The sequence below is a fragment of the Ahaetulla prasina genome, chromosome 2 (genome assembly GCF_028640845.1).
Source record: "Ahaetulla prasina isolate Xishuangbanna chromosome 2, ASM2864084v1, whole genome shotgun sequence".
NCBI lineage: Eukaryota > Metazoa > Chordata > Lepidosauria > Squamata > Colubridae > Ahaetulla > Ahaetulla prasina.
Genome location: NC_080540.1, coordinates 192,692,639 through 192,714,752, shown reverse-complemented (window position 1 = coordinate 192,714,752; position 22,114 = coordinate 192,692,639). Strand labels below are relative to the sequence as shown.

General features: G+C 45.4%; 1 protein-coding gene across 1 annotated transcript in view; it reads right to left on the bottom strand.

The window, feature by feature from the left end:
* The window catches only part of HAO2 (hydroxyacid oxidase 2), an 82,657-nt gene extending 62,750 nt beyond the window's left edge, over nt 1–19,907 (bottom strand). Inside the window, exons 1-2 of the mRNA XM_058172540.1 lie at nt 19,820–19,907; nt 18,457–18,634 (exon numbers count right to left, since the gene is read on the bottom strand). The gene's annotated coding sequence lies outside the window, so the exon portion shown is untranslated. The remainder of the gene's footprint in view (nt 1–18,456; nt 18,635–19,819) is intronic.
* Between the last annotated feature and the right edge of the window lie 2,207 nt (nt 19,908–22,114).

The following is a 22,114-nucleotide window of genomic DNA, read 5'->3' as shown; positions in this document are numbered from 1 at the left end:
GAAGTAACCTGATTTTTATTATTATTATTTTTTTGGCATAGTTTCAAGCAAATTGCATAAGAAAATTCTTTTTAGAAGCTCTTCTACGAAATAGAGCAAAAACAGAGAAAAACCATTGGCGAGTGGCTACCTCTGCTATACCTAAAAACAACCACTTGTGCTTTTCATGATCTGAAAAAGGATTAAGGGAGGATTCTTTTAGTCAAATTGATTTAAATCACCTATCAGAAGGAATGAATTTTAATATATTCACTAACAATCCTTTCTAGGAAAAGTGCAGTCATGTTCTATGTAACATGAATAAAGATTTTTCTGGATTCAAAATTGCAATTTTTGAGTTTTATAAAGTATCTATACATAAAGCAATATTTAATTAGCAGTTTTCAGATTAATTTTCATCACGTAGTGGTCTTAGTACTCAATAAGCAGACACATATTTTGATGTCATTAGGAGATGAAGTAACTTCAGTTCATTGAACAGAAGAGGGGTTTTGCCACAATGAGCTAAGAGAATGTTATTGCGTATTGAGAGGAGGCAATGATGAGGCCAGGTATTAAATGAACAGTCTTTATTTTAAGAGCCAACGGCGCTCAACAACAACTCAACAGGAACGAAAAAACACCTCAGAGCGCGCCCGCTAAATCACTGACAGCTCTTATATATGCGGCTGTCAGGAGGCGGCTCCAATCGCCAGCCTCACAATTCCCGCCTTTTAGCCAGCTCGCGCCTTAGCCAATCAGCAAGCACCCGCTGAGGCTAAGGCACGAGCCGGCGTCGTAACCTAGAGGATTCTACACCCCTTCCCTCCCAGCAAGCGCATGCGTAGTCGGACAAATACGCCGGTCGGCTCCGCCCTGATTGTCTTAGAACAGGGGCGGAGCCCAGCCCAAGAGGAGCGGCCGCGTCTTTTTGGAAGTTGGCCGGGGGTGCTGCCCTTGCTGCTACTGGAGGCCTCGCTGACGTCCGGAATCCTGGATCTCCCGTTAAGTCCCCCGACGAGAACGCTCCGGTTTTAGAGGGTTGGTGTCCCTCCGAAGCAGTTTGCCGTGGGGCGGAGGCCTGGTAGTCATCTGAATTAGTGTCTGCTGAATGGGAGGCCTGGCAGGGTTCTCCGTTAGGCATGGAGAGGCTTGGTGGAAAATGCAGGTCTTGGTCTCCGCTTGGCGGAGAGTGGCCGGTATGCCCGTAGGGGGGTAACGTTGGTCGCCGCCGTAGTTGATTTATGTGTCACCTCCATTCTCGCCCGTCTTCCAACCGGACCCTGTAAGAACAGGGTCCCGTTATGGTTATTACGTGGCCGGCCACCCATTTGGGCGCCGCCCCATAGTTTTGTGCAAAAACTGGATCCCCAATTCAATGTCTCGCACACACCTCAATCCGCAACCTCTCCGGCAGTAATGGCGGGTGCAGCTGGTCCAGAGTTGTCCTGATCCGGGCCCCATTAATAATTCGCGGGGCTTAGATTGAAGGGGGCAGGGCGAGCGTGTTGTGCCAGGAGATACTGGCAGACTCTGGTATGCCAATCAGTAGGCCCTAACCGCCTAATGCTTCTTTGGCCGATCTTACGGCCCATTCTGCCCGTCCGCTAGCTGCCGGGTGGAACGGAGTGTGGGTGCGTGCACGCCACGCTGGGCCAAGAAAGTTTGGAAGGTGCCGCTGTGAATTGGGGCCCGTTATCTGTCACTATGACATCGGGCAACCCATGGGTGGCAAAGAGCTGTTCTAACACTCTGATGGTGGCTTCCGCTGTGGTGGAGGGCATGCGTGCCAATTCCACCCAGCGGGAGTAGGCATCCACGACCACTAGAAAGGTCTGGCCCATGTATGGTCCAGCGAAGTCCAAATGGACTCTGGACCAAGGCGCCTTGGGGCCTTCCCAGTCCCTGATCGGGGCTGCAGGTGCAACTGGCCTGGAGAGCTGGCAGCGCTGGCATTTGGAAACCCACAGCTCGATGTCCTGGTCCAGCTTGGGCCACCAGACGTAGCTGCGGGCCAATGCCTTCATGCGCACGATGCCAGGGTGTGCCTCATGAAGGCTCTGTAATATAGGTACCCTTAGTTCCGTGGGGGGCAACTACTCTATTTCCCCAGACTAGGCAGCCTTTCAACGCAGACAATTCATGTTGCCTACGCTGAAAGGGCACGAACTCAGGGGGCATGACTGTGTTGGGCCATCCCCTGCATACCCAATCGAGAACACGGATCAGGGTAGGATCCGAGACAGTGTGCTTGGCGACTGTTGTGACCCAGGTTCCTGGACCCGGACTCCTGGACTCGGATGATTCAGAAAGTGAGGGAGAAGACCTGGCCAGCCCTGCTTCTCTTGAGCCCTTTCCCTCCCTGGCACCCACTCAAAGGGATGGGGAGGGGCCGGCACAGCCTGATTCCATGGAGCCTCCTTCTGATTTGGCAACGCCCCAAGAACAGTTTTGGAGCGATGCAAGGTCACGTAGACATAATCGCCGTGCGCAGCAGCGGAAGAGTTGGGACAAAGCCAAGTCATAATTGTCATGCAGTGACATCTGCAGAGACTATAAATAGGAGGCGGGACTTCCTGGTTTTTTGTCTTGGACAAAATAATGAGTTGGCGCGAGCTAATGAATTGGCGCGAGCTAACTATTTCAATGGAGGGAAGAATACATTCGTGAGTAATTCTGGCCTTATCTATAATTTCCTCGTTATCTCCAGAAACTTGGCAGGCCCGTGGGTAGACGTGGCCAGGACATGTATCTATGTAAATAAAAGGGAAAAAAAAGGAAGGCCTCTGACGGACTCTTTGCTGGGAGTATTGGGGGAAGGGAAACAGAACATTTTGTCCAAGACCTGACTAAAACATCTTCTACCAAAGATGGATCAGCAGCAGGTACAGCAGCAGTTAGAGCAGCTACAAGCAGCTAATCAACAGCTCCAGCAGCAAGTGGCTCACTTGGCAGGCCAACTTGCTGCCAGGAATGTGCCTGCAGCCCCCCATCCTCCCACCTCCTCCTCGCCGCAAGTGCCCGATAACCGCATCGGATAAGTTTTCTGGGCAGCCTGAGATGTTCCCGACCTTTTGGGACAGTGCCAGCTCTACATGGCTATGAGGCCAGAGGATTTCCCCAGACGACTGGGCTAAGGTGGCCTTCGTGATTAACCTTCTTCCGGCTCGGCTGCTCGATGGGCCACGCCTCTTGCTCCAGGACAGCCCCTGCTGGCGGACCAACAGCGTTTTGGCAGCACCTGCGCACCATGTATGAGGACCCGTCAATGCTGACGGCAACCAGGCGCCTTAAGGAACTCAGTCAAGGGAAACGCCCCTGCAGGAGTACATCGCCGAATTTCGTCTTTTGTGCCAGGACTCTGACTGGAATGATGCAGCGCTGGTGGACGCGTTCAGGAGGGACTCTCAGAGGAATTGCAAGACGAGCTGGCCCGCGTGGAGGCGCCGCGGACCCTTGACAACTTGGTGCCTTTGTCTCCGCCGATGCCCGCCTGCAACGGCGACCGTCCCGTCGCACCCCGGGACCCGCCGACATCTGTGCCCCACTTCCTGCACCACCAGCACCCAGGGTCGCCCCACGCTTTTGTAACCGCTGCGGAAGAGCCCATGGAGTTGGGAGCGGCCAGATCTCGCCTGACAGCCCAGGAGCGGAACCGAGGCGCCAAGGGGATTGTGCCTGTACTGTGGGAGCCCGCCACTTCGCTGCTTCTTGCCCCAGAAAGCGGCGGGCACGACGCCGTCCCCGAATCACAGCGTGACCAATCGGAAGCGGAGCAGGCCCGACCTGGGAAACCCTAGGTCGGGCACGTACTAAGCCCCACTGGACGCTATGGAAGTAGACTCTGGGCCCCTCGGCATCTGATTCTGGACACACGGATATGGTTGGGGAACCAGTCGGACGGGCTCCAGGCGCATGCGCTGGTGGACTCAGGGCCACAACAAACTTTATGGACCAGGCCTTTGTGACCCAGTTTGCGGTCCCGTGGTTCCGTGGACCCTCCGATGCGGTAGAGACAATTGATGGGCGAGAACTGGTGTCCGGCCCCATTAAATTTGCCACCCAGCCTTTGCGCCTGGCTATTGGGGACCATGAGGAGGCGATCCAGTTTTATGTCACGGCGGACCTTCATTTTCCTTGGTCCTTGGGATGGCCTGGCCGGACCCACGATCCTCAGGTGGCCTGGTCGCGGAACACCATCTCTTTCCCGAGTCTGCAGTGCGTCGATCACATCCGCCACACCTGTGCCGGCCAGAACGTCCCCACCGCTGCCATCACCTTGCCTCCTGAGCTGACGGACTTCGCCCGGCGTGTTCAGCGAGAAGGAGGCGGACCGACTACCCCCGCATCGGCCCTACGATTGCCCCGTGGACCTTATGCCCAACGCACCACTGCCTGTGGGACGCCTGTATTCCATGTCGGAGCCCGAGTTGGCCGCCCTCAGGGACTTCCTGGACAAAAACCTGGCCCGAGGTTCATCCGCCTTCAAAGTCCCTCTCGGCCCCGGTCCTCTTCGTGAAGAAGAAGACAGGGACTTGCGCCTATGCTGCGATTACCGCGGCTAAACGCCATTACGGTGCGGAATCGCTACCCCCTGCCGCTCATCCCAGAGCTACTGGAGAGGTTGCGGGAGGCCACGATCTTCACCAAGCTTGATCTTCGGGGGGCCTACAACCTGGTGCGGATGCGAGAAGGAGACGAATGGAAGACGGCATTCGCACCCGATACGGACACTACGAATACACTGTCATGCCATTTGGGTTGACCAACGCTCCGCCGTTTTCCAGCACTTCATGAACAACGTGTTCCGAGACATGTTGGATCGGTTCGTGGTTATCTACCTGGACGACATCCTGATTTACTCGGTCCAGGAAAGCCACCTTCGACACGCCGGTCTGGTTCTGCAACGCTTGGAGCAACAACTCAATGCGGCTGGAGAAATGTGTCTTCTTCCGGACTTCCATAGAATTCCTCGGGCATATCATCTCGCCCAAGGGCATAGCCATGGACCCATGTAAAGTAGAAGCTTTGTGTAGCTGGGAAGCCCCTCGTCGGGTGAAGGATGTTCAGCGCTTGCTGGGCTTCGCCAACTACTACCGGACCTTCATCCCGGGCTTTGCCACACTGACGGCTCCACTTACCCAGCTCCTCAGGAAGAAGGTTGCATTCCGGTGGGGTCCCCCGCAGCAAGAAGCATTCACAGCCCTCAAGAAAGCCTTCGTCACAGAACCCGTCCTGAGGCATCCCGACCGCTCCGGCCTTTTGTGGTGGAAACAGACGCGTCCAATGTGGCTCTGGGAGCGGTGCTGCTACAGGCTCCGGCAGAATGGTGGCACACTTTTCCTGCGCTTACTACTCCCGGAAACTCAATCCTTCCGAGCGCAACTACACTATCTGGGAAAAGAGTTGCTGGCTATCAAGGCTGCATTCGAGGCTTGGCGACACCATCTGGAGGGCCCGACATCAGGTGGAGGTCCGAACGGACCATCGGAATCTCGAGCACCTCACCACAGCTCGGAAGTTGAACCAGCGGCAGATCCGTGGTCGTTGTTTTGCCGGTTCAACTTCCGTGACGTACATTCCCAGCGGTCACAACCGGAGGCGGATGCCCTGTCCCGCAAGCCAGAGTACCTCTGCGCCAAGGACCCCTTCCTCCACGGACAGTGCTGCGGCAGAAGCCTTGGCGCAGCACGGGAGCCAGTGGACTTGCGGGCCCAGGTGCGAGGCGCAGCGCCAGGGCGCCTGGTCGCAGCAAAGGAGAGCGGAGGTGGGCCCCGTCTCCTTGGACCTTGGAGGAGGACTTACTCAAGTTTGGGCGATTATATGTGCCCACAGGACCACTCCGAGCCCTCGTCATGACCCAGTGCCACGACAACCCTGCAGCAGGACATTTTGGGTTCTTCAAGACCCTCCACCTGGTGACACGGACCTTTTGGTGGCCCCGAGTGCGGCATGATATACATGCCTATGTGACATCCTGCGTACCGTGCCGGCAAGCCAAGGTCGCCACGGGGCCCCGCCCGGTCTCCTCCAACCCTTGCCGACACCCGACAGACCCTGGGGGGCGATCTCTATGGACTTCCTGACAGACCTGCCGCCGTCCTCTGGGTTCACCACGGTGCTGGTGGTGGTGGACATGCTCACCAAGATGGCACACTTCATCCCATGCCGCGGACTGACCACAGCCGCAAAACGCCCGTCTCTTTCTGCAGCACATCTTCCGCCTCCATGGTCTACGGACAGGGTGGTTTCAGACCGCGGAGTTCAGTTCACAGCCCGCTTCTGGAAGAGCCTGATGGCCGCGTTGGAGGTGCAGGTGTGTCTGTCGTCATCGCACCATCCGGAGACCGACGGGGGTACAGAGAAGGTCATCGGTATACTGGAACAGTATCTCCGTTGCTTCATCAACCAGCAACAGGACAACTGGGCCGACTACCTGTCCCTGGCGGAGTTTGCTTTTAACAACTCTCAGCACACCGTTCTTTGCCAATGTGGGGTACCATCCGCGGCTCTTCCCTCTGGCACCACCGGACTCTCCTGTTCCCGAAACGCAGACCTTCCTGACGGAATTGCATGCGGTCCAACAGTTGGTACGTCAGCAGCTGAATCGGGCAAAGGAGGATTACAAACGGTCCGCCGACCGCTCCCGACGGGCAACGCCCCCGCTGGCAGTTGGAGACCGGGTGTGGCTCTCCACCAAACACCTCCCGTCCGACCGCCCGGTAAAGAAGTTGGACCACCGATTCATCGGCCCGTTCCCTGTCGAGGCAGTCATCAACCCGGTAGCCTACCGACTGACCCTGCCACGATCCATGCGGATCCACCCCGTTTTTCACCGGTCCCTTCTGGTTCCTGAGGCCACACCGAGTCCCCTTCGGTGCCCAACAGCACCGTCACTGTCGCCGAGGACGGATCAGAGGAATCTGAAGTCCACAGCGCACGAGACTCCCGCTGGCTGAAGGGTCGTTTCCAATATTTGATCGCGTGGAAGGGATACGGGACTGATTTCTCCTGGGTAGATGCCTCCGGCGTTCATGCCCTGACCTGGTGCAGGCCTTCCATGAGCAGAACCCAGCCCGACCGCATCCCGATCGTCAGCCCGGGGAAGGGCCCTGCGGTGAGGATAGTGTTGTGACCCAGGTTCCTGGACCCGGACTCCTGGACTCGGATGATTCAGAAAGTGAGGAGAAGACCTGGCCAGCCCTGCTTCTCTTGAGCCCTTTCCTCCTGGCACCCACTCAAAGGGATGGGGAGGGCCGGCACAGCCTGATTCCATGGAGCCTCCTTCTGATTTGGCAACGCCCCAAGAACAGTTTTGGAGCGATGCAAGGTCACGTAGACGTAATCGCCGTGCGCAGCAGCGGAAGAGTTGGGACAAAGCCAAGTCATAATTGTCATGCAGTGACATCTGCAGAGACTATAAATAGGAGGCGGGACTTCCTGGTTTTTTGTCTTGGACAAAATAATGAGTTGGCGCGAGCTAATGAATTGGCGCGAGCTAACTATTTCAATGGAGGGAAGAATACATTCGTGAGTAATTCTGGCCTTATCTATAATTTCCTCGTTATCTCCAGAAACTTGGCAGGCCCGTGGGTAGACGTGGCCAGGACATGTATCTATGTAAATAAAAGGGAAAAAAAAGGAAGGCCTCTGACGGACTCTTTGCTGGGAGTATTGGGGGAAGGGAAACAGAACAGCGACGTCAGCGGCCGAGATAGGCCCTTGCCATTCGTCAATGAGCAACATTGATGCAGCGGGGGCCGGGTCTATTGCGACCTCCGGAAGCGGGCAACGGCTAAGGGCATCAGCATGCCCTAGCGCTCGGCTTGTGCAGTAGTTGATAGTTATATGCTGCCAAAAATTCGGTCCATCTGGACATTCGAGGCGAAAGAATAGGAGGCGTTTGGCGGTCACCGGCCAATAACCCCAAAAGAGGTTTGTGGTCGGTGACCAATTGAAAAAAACGCCCATAGACATAATCATGGAATTTTTTAATTCCTGCCACAGCTGCCAACGCCTCCTTATCCAATTGGCTATAATTCCGCTCGGGCGCCGAGAGCGTCCTGGAATAATAGGCAATTGGAGCCTCGGAGCCGTTGGGCAGGATGTGACTTAAGACAGCCCCGATCCCGTAAGGCGAGGCGTCACAAGAAAGAGAAAGAGGCTGCCTAGGGTCATATTGTACTAAGACAGATGAGGATGTGAGCAAGGCTTTAACGGCTCGGAAAGCCGCTTCTTCATGTTGACCCCACTGCCAAGGGCACTTGGCATGGAGGAGTCTGTGAAGAGGCTCTGCCACGGATGCCTTATGAGGCAAAAACATAGCGTAGAAGTTCAGTAAACCGAGAAAAGCCTGCAGCTCGGTTTTATTGGCAGGGGTGGGGGCGTTCCTGATTGCTTCAATTTTCGAGGGTGTGGGGTGGATGCCCCGGGAGTCCACAAGGAATCCCAGGAATTCCACCCTAGGTACTCCAAAAACGCACTTATGTTTTTTTAACTTGAGCCCCGCAGCCCTGATTCTGCTCAGAACCGCTTTGAGTTTAGTTCTGAGGTTATTGCGACTATTGGCTGCAATGAGGATGTCATCAAAATAAGGGACGACACCCTCAATCCCATGGAGCAAACGCTCCATCAGACATTGGAACAAACCGGGGGCCACGCAAACGCCGAATTGAAGGCGTTTGCACTTGAATGCCCCTCGGTGTGTGACAATAGTCTGCGCCAAAGCCGTTGCATCATCGACTGGCAATTGTTGATATGCTTGTGCCAGGTCGAGTTTTGCGAAAATGGATCCCCGGCCTAAGGAGTGCAACAAGTGTTGCACCACAGGCACCGGGTAGGGGTTAGCTTGTAGAGCTCTATTGATGGTTCCCTTGTAATCAGCACAGATCCGTATGGATCCGTCCTGCTTTATGGGAACCACAATAGGTGTTTCCCAAGGGGAATGTTCTACCTGTTCCAATACTCCTTGGGCAACAAGCTTTTCAAGCTCCTGATCTACTTTAGGACGCAAGGCAAACGGCACCCTTCTAGCCTTCAATCGAATGGGCGTAATTTGGGGGTCCAAATTAAAAGAGATGGGCTTTCCCCGATATTCACCTAATTTGCCGTCAAACACACCTGCGAATTCCTGGAGGATGTCCCCGCAGACGTCTGAGTTAGCCGAGTGGACTCCTAGAACGTTGAGGCCGAATGCCTCAAACCAATCAAGCCCCAGGAGGCTGGGTAAATTTCCTTTGACCACCACCAACGGAAGACGCCCCTTGAAACGGCCATGGCTAACTTTGAAGAGATCGCAGCCGATGACAGGAATCGCGTGACCTTGATAGTCTTTTAGTTGAATGGGGCATTGCTTGAGTTGACTTTTTAACATTTCCGGCATCAGGCGCTTAAGGGTAGCCCAGGAAATTATTGACTTGGAGGACCCCGTATCTAGCTCCATTTTACAGGGTACCCCCTCGATATTTACCGTGAGGTAAATCTTGTTGCTGGGCTTAGTCGAGGTGGCATGGTTCACTTCAAAACACTCATCGCGTTGGCTAAAAGGTTTTCTGAACGTTTTTTTATTCCTCACTGTCTCTGGCCAGGGTTCTGTCGGAGGCAAAACGGCCTGGCAAACTTTGGCTAAATGCCCCTTTTTATTGCAACGCAGACATACTGCTGATTTGAAACGGCAGTTTGCTCTTTCGTGATTACCGCCGCAGCCCGCACACTTGAAGGGAGCTTGTTTTGGCTTCCAGGAATGATTCTTATTTTGCGCCATTTTGAGGCGACTCACGCTGTCCCCCTCATCTGAGGAATCTGTCAGTTCTGATTCTGCATGGTGAATGACAGATTCCCCTGAGGGTGGCGGTTTTGAAGCATGAAATCTATGAATTTCAGTCGCTGACTTTTCGGACATCTCAGTCGCTTGGGCTTCATCTATAGCTGACGCTAGAGTCAATTCTTTTCGGGCCAGTAACCGCCGTTGGAGCCTCAAATCATGCACTCCACTGACTAGCTGCTCCAGCAAGTCATCGTCCAGGTCACGAAATTCGCACTGTGATGCGGCTGACCGGAGTGCTGCCACATAGTTCGCCACCGATTCCCCCTCTTTCTGCACCCGTTGGCGGAAGGAATGTCTTCTGGCTATTCGCGAAGGCGCTGGGGCGTAATGGTTTTTTAATTTATCAACCAGAACGTCCCACGAAACTTCACGCAACAACTGTGGGGCCACCAGTGCCTTCGCTGTTCCGAACATTTCCCGGCCACAGAGGCTGAGGAAAAATCCCTTCTTCCGAACATTGGGCATCTCGGGGGTTTCATTTGCTTGTAAAAAGCATTCAAATCGTTCCAGAAAAGTGTCCCAGGATTCGGTGGCCGGCTCAAACGGCCCGAAAAAGGGTTGATTGGCCATACCTCACAAACGGCGACTATTCGGCTTAACAATCACCACTGTAAAAGTCCCACCCTTCGTCGCCAGTATTGCGTATTGAGAGGAGGCAATGATGAGGCCAGGTATTAAATGAACAGTCTTTATTTTAAGAGCCAACGGCGCTCAACAACAACTCAACAGGAACGAAAAAACACCTCAGAGCGCGCCCGCTAAATCACTGACAGCTCTTATATATGCGGCTGTCAGGAGGCGGCTCCAATCGCCAGCCTCACAATTCCCGCCTTTTAGCCAGCTCACGCCTTAGCCAATCAGCGAGCACCCGCTGAGGCTAAGGCACGAGCCGGCGTTGTAACCTAGAGGATTCTACAAATGTTGACAGATTTTAAAACATACAAACAATCTTGTATGTCCTAGCTAGCTTTCTCATCAAGCAGTATTCACAGACTAGGAAAGTTCAGCCAAATCAGCAGAAAAACCTTAAAATATCGGTTAAGTGGAAAATTCAGACTCTATAAGACATGCAAGTCAGTAATGGGGAAATGCCCAATAATCTGTTCCACCTATTAAGTTCTTATTTTTTTCCTTATGTCCTTTAACAATGTTCTTGAAATACTTTTCAGTTTTTCTTGGTTAAAGTGTCAGAACCAGGTTAGTGGTGCTGGACTCTCAATCATACCAATGGTGTTATATAAACAAATTAAGGCATTTTCCATCCACAACTTCTTGCCAAAAGCTGTGGGTTTTACTTCAGAATTGTGTTTGTCTGTTTTTTTTTAATTTATTTCTTTTTGTCACAGTAGTATACACAGTATACATAAACAATTGTCATAGATAAAACATGCAGCTCTGACTGGTTTATAAAATAGGTGCCTGAGCATTTCTTTCAGAGAATTAAAACAATATTCGTCGACAATAATAATGACAGTGATAGTACTGAAATGGTGCAATGATCTGGACAGGGCCATCTAAATCTATCATTGCAGTTAGTGACTGTTTGTCTCACATAACTAAATTCTGCACTAATAAATGCAGACCAGGATCTGCCTGTTTGAGGTGTGCATTTTAGGTACATAATGAAATCGTAATTATACTTTGGTTGAAACCTCAAGAATTCCAGTATAGTCTCCAGCGCATCTTTAGTATTCATGGTTAGTATTCTGTTTTATTTTAGAAAGTTATTGAAAAGGAATTCTCCCTTGTTGTTTTTCTTAGATGTAAGAAGGCCTCTATATCTTGGAAACTGAATATTACATTTACTGGAATGTAAAAATTAGATGTGGTGTGCCAGAAAAACAGTTTTCTTGGGGTACTTGAGAGATTGTCTTACCTCAGTTGTGTTTACCTGTTTGATACAGTCAGCCAGGATGGGCATCCTTCATATCCTGTTGCCAAAGAATGCCAGTTGGCTTACCTTACCGAACATTCCCCCTCCAGAAATCTGGATGACCCCACCCTGCTGACCTTTTGTAAAGCCCAGAAAACCTGGGCTTGGGACTGGGCCACCGCAGGTGTGCAGGGACCAACTTCTTAATTGTGTTAGTGATCTGTCCATAATGGCATAATGGCTGCATCAATATTTGGAAGACTTGATATTTAATAGATAGCTTGATTATATCAATATATACAAGATAGTGCTTCCTATTCTATATTTTCTCAAACCTTTCTTGCCAAAAGCCCTCCTAGAAAATAAATTTGTTTCAGGGTGGGTTCTACTTACCGTTACTACCGGTTTGTATCGTGCCTGCGCGCGCGCGATTGCTCTGCTCGCACGCATGCTCTTCTGCACATGCGCAGATAGCTTGTGATAACATTTGGGTCAGTGGGCGGAGCCTCCCGCCGGTTTTACTTCCGGTTCTATAGAACCGGGGGCAACCCATCACTGATTTGTTTCCCTTTCTTCTGCCATTTTTTTGTTCCACTTCCAGCCCTCTGCCTCTGTGCCACTCTTTCCCTGCCAAATCCATTTCTCCCAGCTTTATTGTGGTCCCATATCTATGGAGGCAGGCCACATATGGCCTCCACTAGCTAAGGGTTACTACTTCAAAAATGCCCTTGAATCAGTGTTTATAAATATGTTGATACAATCAACTATAATGGGGAGAAGGAGTGAACATGAAGAACAGGAGGAAGAGCTGCAACCAAGACAGAGGTCAGATAAAAGAAATCTCAGTCTGGGGCAGAAGTGTAATTTGAGAAAATGCCTCAGACATCTTCTCATAAAGATAAAGGGAGGGCGAGGGAAGCACATTATAATCTGCAAGATTGTATTATAACCTTATAGTAAGTTTGACTAGTTTGACTAATACTAACTAGTATTAGTCCTAGGACTTTGGCTTATAAGCCACTGTGCCTCAAGAGACTGAAATGTACAATGGGAGGGTATTTAGAACTTATTGCTGCTTTTACTGCTTTTTCTCCTTTTTTTATTAAAAATATTTTATTTGTGGGCTTTTTAAAACTACTTTCCCCCTCTTTTCTTTTTCTCTGTTTATTTCCTTTTCTTCTCCTTTACATGATTATGTTCATTTATTTTTTGGAATATTGGATCAACAGCTCCATAACTGGACAGGGAGAAGAAATCTGATTGCATGTGGACCTCAATGTGCCTTCTACAGCCCCTAGAATACTTTAGATGTCTTTGATCACCTTTAAATTGGGATAGTATCAATCTTTTTTACCCTTTTTATGTTTTTAATGGAGAAGATGGTATGGCGTCTATTTCACTGCTTAAAAAGACCCCAATTGGGCCAACTTTAAATAAGCCAAACAAGTGAAATTGCAAATACATATTTCACAGGAAACCACATCAGCCAAGAGACATACAAGTTAGCCGGGGTCTTGACTGAAAGACTGAGCACCCAAACAGGCAAAAATGCATGGCTCCCTCATAAGAAATGGGCACTATTCCAGAACGTAACAGTTTTTATCTTATATATATATCTGAAATGGGAAGAAATAGCTCAATATGTTTTCTTTTTCTTCCAAACAAAAGTATTCAGTTGAGTTTCAGGTATTTTAAAATAAATATGGAGGGTATAGAATAAACTGTACCATTCTTGGCCCTATCCTCATTCTCATTACTGACAAGTCTAGAAAGTTTCTGGTTTCAGGAGAGATAATATTGTGAAAGGAACATTTTCATAAGCCTCATGATGGAATATCTCAGTAATAACAGGATGAAAATAAAATATTCAACTTGTGTGTGACCTGATTAGTGCAATTGATTTTCTTCCTCAAATTTCACATCACCTTTCATGATTGTACAAATGCTTCACTGCAGTAATGGTTGCTCTGGAGAAAAGGTTTAATTCAGCTCATCAAATATTGTTTACCAGTAAAGCTCAATGTATCTTTTTATATGTTTTTGGCATTTTATTCTGGAGGTTATAAATCTCCTTGCATATTAGTTGTTGCCCTGTTTAAACACTGATACAGTGTCAAAAGATTTCCAAAATATATAGACCCATTTACAATGGCATGAACTGTACTGTACTGTACTGTACTGTACACATGGATAGCTAAATGCTGAAAGTGAGAATTCTTTAAATTTTGTAAAAAAAAATAAATGCTAAGGGAACAGAAAAAACATATCATTAAATAGTATAATGTAAATAATTAAAAGAGAATTGTGACAATTGTCTTTGTCTTAAAATAAATAATTAAATGAATAATAATGATAGCCTCTCCTTATCCCAGGTCCTTGGGAAGAACTCTATAGATGAATAAAAATAGCAAATCTAATCTAAGATGACTGTGATGAACCATAATAATTTAAATTAATCCATAGCCATAATAGTTTGATATAGAGGCTATAAGAAAAAATGGACTGGATAAATATAGTTGTTGAAGTATTATAATTAGGTGTTCTTCCTATATGCTAATATAATAATAATAATATAATAACAACAGAGTTGGAAGGGACCTTGGAGGCCTTCTAGTCCAACCCCCTGCCCAGGCAGGAAACCCTACACCATCTCAGACAGATGGTTATCCAACATTTTCTTAAAAATTTCCAGTGTTGGAGCATTTACAACTTCTGCAGGCAAGTTGTTCCACTTATTGATTGTTCTAACTGTCAGGAAATTTCTTCTTAGTTCTAAGTTGCTTCTTTCCTTGATCAGTTTCCACCCACTGCTTCTTGTTCTACCCTCAGGTGCTTTGGAGAACAGCCTGACTCCCTCTTCTTTGTGGCAACCCCTGAGATATTGGAACACTGCTATCATGTCTCCCCTAGTCCTTCTTTTCATTAAACTAGACATACCCAGTTCCTGCAACCGTTCTTCATATGTTTTAGCCTCCAGTCCCCTAATCATCTTTGTTGCTCTTCTCTGCACTCTTTCTAGAGTCTCAGCATCTTTTTTACATCGTGGCGACCAAAACTGAATGCAGTATTCCAAGTGTGGCTTTACAAGGCATTATAAAGTGGTATTAACAGTTCACATGATCTTGATTCTATCCCTCTGTTTATGCAGCCCAGAACTGTGTTGGCTTTTTTAGCAGCTGCTGCACACTGCTGGCTCATATCTAAATGGTTGTCCACTAGGACTCCAAGATCCCTCTCACAGGTACTACTATTGAGCAAGGTACCACGTATATGGTACCTGTGCATTTTTTTTTTGCCTAAATGTAGAACCTTACTTTTTTCATTTTGTTAGATAGCGCCCAATGTTCAAGTCTGTCAAGATCCTTCTGCAACTTGAACCTATCTTCTGGAGTGTTGGCTATTCCTGCTAGCTTGATGTCATCTGCAATATCTAGGTCACTAATATCTAGTAATATATAGGTCACTAATTAATTAGGTCACTAACGGCCCCTACATACCTCTTTATTTACTTTCCTGTTTAGATGAAAGTTCCAGTATGTAGTCACAACAACCTTAATTGCTAAACCATCTGCTTTGTTTATATATATTTATATATATATGAATATATAATTTTTATATATTTATATATAATTTTTATATATAGCACCCTTATGAAATATATCCTTCTAGAGTTATAATGATGGTATCTGGATGGTTCACAAGGTATGTATCTCCATTAACTACAACATTCTCATGGATACTGATAACAGGTGTATTTACAACTTAACCCGTTAAATGGGTTGATATTTACATTTGAAGGCTTACTGAACACTCCTGTATACGTGCAGACCCCTTCTCAATTATAAAACAATACTTCGTCAATGGCCAAATGTAGGGACATCCTCAACTTCAGTCTCTGTAATCATAGATATATGAAGTCTATTGTCCAGTCTCCAGTGTTCTGTGCTCTTAACAGCAGGAGATGTTAGCTTTAAGAAATTTATTGTTAGATTCTCTCCAATTTTGGGAGTGTTCTTAGGTGAGTTTTTCAATAATAGTGAAAGAAGTAGCTGAATCAAGCAGCTTATGTGTTTCCAGTAATACAATTGTATCAACTGGGTGGTCTAAGCGCACAAACTCTCTATCTGGCCAGTTTTTAAAAAAGATTTGAAAATATTCAAGATTCTGTTGGTTTTTAGTGGATGGAGAATTCATACTTCCCAAGAGCTGCTTGTCTTTCTGACCCTTGCAACCTCTTAAAAGGCTGTTGGCCAAGATATCTGGGATCTCTCTCTGGACATGCTGCACGCAGGACTCACTGCTGGGAGCGATGCAGTCTGCATTGCAATGGAGGTTTGTACTGGGGGTTCCTTCATGGTGGCTACAATTTGGGTTAGAAGGAGATACTAATGTTCACTCACTGGAAACACATGTGCACTGCACATGCAGAAGAAGCTATTGGAACCATAAAAGACCTTGCAAATTGATAAGAGCTAACCAAGAGTTCCTTTGTTAATGTTAAAAACTTGTTTCAATATGCATTTTTATTTGCAGTAATAATACTTATACTATTCTCTATACTCTATACTTATACACTATATATATTTAATAAATTATAAATTATATACTAATTTCTACAGAGGAATTATTGACTCTGTCATCTGCACCTCTATAACTGTCTGATTTGGTTCTGCAACCCAAAAGACAGACACAGACTTCAGAGGATTAGAACTGCAGAAAAAATAATTGCTAGCAACCTGTCTTCCATTGAGGACCTGTGTACTGCATGAGTCAAAAAGAGGGCTGTGAAATTATTTACAGATCCCTCACATCCCTCACATAAACTGTTTCAACTCCTACTCTCAAAATGACGCAATAGAGCACTGCACACCAGAACAACTAGACACAAGAACAGTTTTTTTCCTGAACGCCATCACTTAGCTAAACAAATAATTCCCTCAATACTGTCAAACTATTTACTATTTACTAAGTAAACAACAAACTTAAAGACTCGAGATCCATCCCACCCCTAAAAGGACCTAACGGTAACGAATGCAATGATGAAGTAGTTAAAGCAAACCTCTCTAACACATTCTTTGGCTCAGTCTTTGTAAACAGCAATGGCTCATGCCCAACATTCCCTAGTCGTACCACTAATAACTTCAATGATCTAACACAAATAGATTTCACAGAAGATAAAGTTAAAAAGGCACTACGTAGACTAAAACCATCTCTATCTATTGGACCTGATGGACTATGTGCATACTTCTTAAAAAAGCTTTCCACTCCTATAGCAGAACCCCTAAAGATAATCTTTGAAAAATCCTTCACAACCAGCTCCCTATCTGCTACAACGTCCTACCTGTCAATGACTACTTCAGCTTCAACCACAACAATACATGAGCACACAATAGATACAAACTTAAGGTAAATCGCATCAAACTAGATTGCAGAAAATATGACTTCAGCAACAGAGTGATCAGTGCTTGGAAGGCACTACTTGACTCTATGATATCATCCCCAAACCTCCAAAATTTTAACCTTAGACTGGCTACTGTTGACCTCACCCCATTCCTAAGAGGTCTGTAGGGGGCATGCATAAGAGCACCAGCATGCCTACTATCCCTGTCCTAATGTCCCCTTTAATTGTATTAATTTTATGTATTCAGTTCATGCTTATACTTATATATATTATCTAATACGTACTCGACAAATAAATAAAATAAAGTCTGCACTACTATTAATCTTCTCATTGTTCTCACCACCCATCTCCTTCCACTTATGACTGTATGACTGTAACCTTGTTGCTTGTATCCTTACGATTTATATTGATATTGTTTCCTGATTGTTTATTTGTACCCTATGACTATCATTAGAATAGAATAGAATAGAATAGAATAGAATAGAATAGAATAGAATTTTTTATTGGCCAAGTGTGACTGGACACACAAGGAATTTGTCTTGGTGCATATGTTCTCAGTGTACATAAAAGAAAAGATACGTTCATCAAGGTACAACATTTACAACACAAATGATGGTCAGTATATCAATATATGATTCTTGATGAACGTATCTTTTCTTTTATGTACACTGAGAGCATATGCACCGAGACAAATTCTTTGTGTGTCCAATCACACTTGGCCAATAAAAAATTCTATTCTATTCTATTCTATTCTATTCTATTCTATTCTATTCTATTCTATTCTATTCTATGAACTAAATCTATATTTTCCCCATCAACCAGTATATTTCTAGAGAAAATAAAACTATATGGCACTATAAAAATCATTCCTTTCAAAGGTGAAGGAATAGATTTGCAGCAATTCTTCTATTTCCCTCTAATTGCTGTTTCGTCTTAGAATCTGCTTCAGCAATTTTTTTTTGGAGGGGGAGCTTTGAAGCACATTTTAAGTGGGGAAGGTGAAGTGGAAAAGTAGTCACCAAGAATCATCATTTCAATGATGAATTTCTTCTATTGGCAGAGAGACAAACCAGCTGGATACCATCCAATAGAATAATGTAAGGCTTAGCCAATCCCTCTATTTGTTACAGTTTTATTATATATTTCCTCATTTAAACTATTTGCATAATATACAGTAAGTATATGCAGAAATATGCTGAATTTAAGATAATAAGTATTACCTTTAGCTCTTATTGTTTATTTCTGGATTTAGGGTCAGGGGAAGATCACTCCAACATTGCCAAATACTGCTTCAACCCATTCATTATTTTAAATCATCATCATCAACAATAACATCAGCATCATCAGAAAAAAACAAGAATTTACATGAATATTTACCAGTTGTAGATTAGAATTATACTTCTAAATAGTCTTCCAGTTGAGATTCATGACAGTAGGACATTTTTTCCAACTATGGGACTTCAAACTATTGTAGTATTCATGGGAAATGGGTATGCTTCCAAAGTATAGGTTCAACATTTTTGCAATCAAAACAGCACATTATATTCTTTGGCAGCTAAACAAAAATAAAAAGTTACAGATGAGAAATTGGTCCCAAAGAATCATATTAAATGTGATCTCCCTTCTTGTAAAATGAGCACCTATATACATTTGAATAATAAATAAATAAATAAAATGAACTTTGAACAATTCTTCAGTAATTAGCTGAACACTTAATCGCATGAGTTTTATTGGTTTTGACTGTGGTTTATATTTGCTGTTTCAAACTTCGTTTCAATCTGTTTTTGAGCTGATCCAGTACTCTAATAAACAACATTGTTTTTCTTGTCTTGAACCCTCATTTTCCTCCTGAGAAGGCCCATAGGTCTCCAATATAGTTAAAGTAATAGTAGTGGTGGTAGTTTTGATGATGATGAAGATGATGATGATACCATTTTGTTGAATGAACCATGATCTATCCATTGAAATATAACTTATAGATGCCAGAATATTTTTCATTGGCCTTGATTTATTGGACATTCCAATTTCATGCCTCCCTTCAGTCCCAATTTCTAATGACATGTATTCCATAGCACATGACATTCTCATGTTACAAACGTCTGTTACTTATTCTATATGCTCACACGATATTAATACTTCGTGCATGCATGATTCATATTTGAATCCCGTTCCTTCTTTTGGGAAAATTCAAATATGGTAACTTTGTCACAATAGTATTCATTTCTTATTCAGAATCTTGGCACCTGGCACGATAAATATAGATGGTTTTATTTGCAAAATGCCATGCAAATTGATCACAACAGGAATTCTGACAAGTAACCTCCTAAGGCTACATGGAAAAGATTACCATTCAGAAAAGCTCCACGGGGCTGAGTTTTCAGATATGATTGATGGTGGAGAATTTTAACATTGATAATCTACAGATTTGGTAAATGAAAATTATATCCTCAATTCCTGCTCCCATCTCTTTACATTTTCTTCCAAACATTGAATAAACACTGAAGTGTGTCTGGGTGTGTTTCAGGGGAGATTGATTTGTTCCTATTTTCCTGCAGTGTTAAGAGACACCTAACTTGCTGCCTGCTTTGTAGTTAAACTGAGGAACAGAGACTGACTTCTGACATTACACATCATAATACTTTGTAGTTCATTGTAGGAGTTGATTTGTCAAGCTTTCCTCAACAACTTTACTGGGAGTTATATTGTGGCGCTGACATTTAAAATCTGTTAGAAATCTCACCTCAGTACCTCTATAGAGTTACAATTTTCAGTGCTGCTCTGATAGAAGAAATGATTCTTAAATTGCTATGTGTATAACAGGAATCTCTGATAAAGAAAATAGAAATTTAAAACATATTATAAAAAAATAAGTATTTAAAAATGTACTTAGTAATACCATTTGTTGAAATGAAAGACGGACGTAAGGTCAGAAAAGTATAAAATGGCTGCCCTATGAGAAATTAGCTCCTATTTTCCTTCTCAGTTTGGCTCTACCAAAACCACTGTAGCAGCATCTGGAATAATACTAAATATGTTTTCCAGATGTAGTCACACTCAAAAGTTCATGTTTACATATGATGCCGGCCATCAATGTCCATAATCCATCTTTCTTTGTGTAATTTATTTGTTTGTATACAGAACAAATAGCTGAGTGCTATCCAAATAAAATTATTCTATATTATAAAATTCAAGATGAAAGTACCAAAATACCTAGCACTTAATAGTACAGATCACAAAAATTTGACCGGGAGGTCAATAAGTGTGCAGAGCTGAGAAATTTTCTGGTGGCCAGTGTCCATATTAAATTTTTAGTCTAAATGTGGCCCTCAAACAAACATAATGGAAAGAAATATTTCATATAGATAGATGGCATTAAAATTAAAAGTTTTGCTGTCAGTCATGTCTGAATCTAGGGTGCAGTGCTCATCTCTGTTTCTTGGCTGAGGGATCCAGCATTGTCTGAAGACAATTTCTGTAGCCAGGTGGCCAGCATGATTGTATGCCAAAGGTGCTTGAAATGCTGTTACCTTTCCACCTAAGTGGCACTTATTAATGTACTTGCATTAGCATGCTTTCAAACTGCTAGGTGGGCAAGTAACAGGAACTCCCTCGTTGTGCAGTGCTCAGGACTTGAACCCAGGCTGTCATCTTTTCAGCTAGCAAACTCAGTGTTATTAAGTGCTGAGCTATCATACCCCCTATATAAGGGTTATCCTACCCATATTATGAGAAGGAGAATATCCATTGCCAAACTGGATATTTGTAGGTGTCACATTCATCTTCCTCCTCCCCCCTCTTCCTTCCAACTGGTATGCTGTCTTTGTTAAAATCATCACGTTAGAATCATACAATGAAGTCTTTTTTTTTTAAAGAGACAGAGGCTCCTTTAGTGACTTTAGTCAAGTTTCTCATTCTACCTTACAGTACTGTGCTTGGGAAAATAAAAAAGGGAGTGCTTACTGTGAAGTTTGGAGCTATGAGAAAGAAGATGAAATATAAATCTAACAAATAAATTACATATCCCAATTTCCTAAGTGTACCTCTGACTCAACTCCAGTTTCATCCTTACAGCAACCCTTTGGGCCAAAAGAGAGTGACTGGATCAATTAAACATGACATACTCTACTAGTTCAGTCCTCGATCATTTGTGCATCTGTGCTTTTCATGTGGAATTTCCCCATCCTCTAGTAATGTGTATAGAACAGGGTTCTCCAACCTTGGCAACTTTAAGACTGGAGGACTTCAACTCCTTAAAGTTGCCAGGGTTGGAGACCCCTGGTATAGAACACATTGGGTCCTAAGAGCACAAATATTGGCTTCTTCTTGGCCTAGATGACACTAGCACCTGTAATCAATACTGTGAAGCTTGCTGTTGTTTGTTTCCTATTGATTATTGGTTGATTGAACTCTCTATTAGTGGAACTCTATTCTTAGCTACAATCCACTTTACTATTTCTTCTGGAAATTAAAACTGGGTCCTATTGGTGAGAGTAACCATCCAGTAGGCCTTACTTGGAAATATGATGCCTGCAAGTGGTTGACACTTGTGATACTGTGACTCTTGGGAAAATTTGTTAACCTTCGAAAGGTCTCTGAGGCAGAAATACTTTCAAGTTTTACAAGATGGTGAAGTCCCCTTTGGTTCTTTTAAAAAGTATTAGCAGAGGTCAGATTAACAAGTCAACACGGTAACTGGAGATGAGCAGGATTCCTCAAACTGGGGCTGAAAAGAAAAGAATAAGGGAGGGGATTGGGTGTGAGGATGAAAAGCTCCCAAGACAACCTGACTCTGATCCTTCTCCTTGGTTGGGCCTGGGGCATACTAGATAAGGTGAAGGGAAATTGTAAAATTAGACCTGGCAACCTTCACAGAGAGGCCCAGCACAAGCTCCTTGGCCTGAGGGAAGCTGAGAAAGTTTGAGGAATTGTGGGGGAAAAAGATCTTGGCAGGCTAACTTCCTGTGGCGGCATCCAAGGCTAATTAGTTTTCAGTGTTCTGTGTGTGCTTGGATGGAAACGAGCCAGCACTGAGAGG